This window comes from Suncus etruscus, chromosome 12 (genome assembly GCF_024139225.1).
Source record: "Suncus etruscus isolate mSunEtr1 chromosome 12, mSunEtr1.pri.cur, whole genome shotgun sequence".
Taxonomy (NCBI): domain Eukaryota; kingdom Metazoa; phylum Chordata; class Mammalia; order Eulipotyphla; family Soricidae; genus Suncus; species Suncus etruscus.
The window spans coordinates 17,683,297-17,685,465 of NC_064859.1; the positions used below are offsets into that span (position 1 = coordinate 17,683,297).

Genomic DNA, 2,169 nt, shown 5'->3' on the forward strand with positions numbered 1-2,169 from the left:
GGCTTTCTATTTCATATTCGTTATTCAATTATGGTGTTTCATTTATACTCTTTGAAAAGAATGATTTCCATTTGACCTTCAGCTGGAAGAAAATTCCTTGCTTTTCTGAAAAGACACTAAAGTACACGTAGGGTTGTGTTCAACCCAATCATATCCAAATAAGGTCATTTATACTACTAATAAAATAAATGTATGCAGAAATACCAGAACTATTCTTACTTTCTAAAATATTAATTACATAACAATTTTCCTATAAATAATAACACTAACTATCATGGACTTTATTCCCTCAAAAATTACAATACAGTGCTTGTTTTGAAAGCACATATGCTAAAATTGGAATGATACAAAGATTAGCATGGCCACTGTGCAAGTATAATATACAAAGTCATGAAGAGTTTCATATTTTTAAGCCAGCATTGATAAAGAAGAAAATAGAGCTAAATATATGGAAGAAATTATAAGGTACTTATATGAACAAAGACAAGAGAAATAATATCTGATTTATAGGAATATCAGAAGGGGATGAAAAAGGCAAAACAAGTAGTGAGAGAGAGTAGCATGGAACTTCCCCATTCTCCAAAAAGAGGCTACTGTACAAATTCAAGAGGCAATAAGTGTAACAAATATATTTTAGTAATCAAATGGAAAAAAAAGAGATGGAGTCTTAAAAGCAGTAAGGAAGAGGAAAATCTTAAGTATAAAGGAATAAACATGAGTCAAACTAGAACTTCCATTTGAAATGATAAAGGCAAGAAAAGAGTGAAATGACATATTTGAATTACTGAATGAAAGAAAAATTTAACCTAAAGTCCACGACCCAGGAATCCTCTCACTTATTGGGAGTGAGGGATAAAAACAATCATTCTCAGACAAAAAAGAACTTGCAACATTCAAGTTTATTAACCTAATTTTAAATTAACTGTTCAAAGATCAATTATATAAACCAATTGCAATAGCAACAACCCTACATAGTATAATGGCACAACCACCCTTTTTGTTGTGAAACCAAGTGGATTACATTCCAGGGATGCAAGGATCATTCAATATATGCAAATCAATCAGCTTCATACACCACATTAGTAAAAGGAAAGATAAAAGTCACATAATCGGGGCCAAAGTGGTGGCCTTGCCTAGGATAAACCGCAGTTCAATCCCCCTTGCATCTCATATGGTTCCCCAAGCCAGGAGTGATTTATGAGTGTATATCCAGGAGTATATCTCAGGGATATATACTCAGGAGCATATCTCAGGGGTTACCTGAGAAGCACCAGGTGTGGCCCAAAAACAAACAAACAAAAATAATAACATAATCAATTGATGCAGAGAAAGCATTTGACAAGGTACAACACTTATTCTTGATTAAAACCCTCAGCAAAATAGGGTTGTAAGGAACCTTCCTCAAGATAGTAACAGCTATCTATAAAAAGCTCATATCCTACATTATTCTTAATGGCAAAAAAACCTGAAATCATATTTATTAGATCAGGCAGACCTAAGCAAATATGCCCATTATCTCCACTCTTATTCAACATAGTATTAGAACACCTATCAATAGCAAGAGAAGGAAATCAAGGGAATCATATTGGAAAAGATGAAGTTAAACTATATCTGCAAATGACATGATGATATACACCAAAGATACTAAAGAGGTGGCATCTCCAGCCGCTGCTGGCCAGAAGCCTCACTCCCTCTAGCTAAGGTGAGCTGGATTCTCCACCACATAAGCCCTCTTCACCCCAACTTTTCAGACACTATCTCATTGGGAGTGGGACACTGGGAGCCTAAAGACATGTTTTGAACCTGGACTGGGTGTAAATGACCCCTCTCCCAATTGCCCCCACTGCATCTCCAGCCACCACTGGCCAGAAGCTCATACTCCCCCTGGTCAAGAGAAGTCAGTAGCATCTGTCCATATACACTCTGGCCATAGTCAGGCTGCCCCAAAAACCTCTCTGACACTTCAATCTATACCAAACAGTCCTAGACAAATCAGGCCCAAATTTTTCTCCTTCCGAAAAATATATAGCTCAAAATCCAAAAGAGCATCCCAACAAACAAGTTTGCAAAATCTCTAACATACTTGTGTAACCTCTTTTACTTAGAATAAATAAACCCTAAAGTAGATATACCTCCAAACACCTCTTACACAATTAAAAAATACCTTGA

At 36.0% G+C, this 2,169-nt stretch overlaps 1 non-coding gene across 1 annotated transcript; it reads left to right on the top strand.

Annotated features, from left to right (window-relative positions):
* Positions 1–306: 306 nt before the first annotated feature.
* On the top strand, positions 307–410 carry LOC126025272 (U6 spliceosomal RNA). The gene has a single exon (XR_007501304.1). It is a non-coding gene; the product is annotated as a U6 spliceosomal RNA (small nuclear RNA).
* The last annotated feature ends 1,759 nt before the right edge of the window (positions 411–2,169 follow it).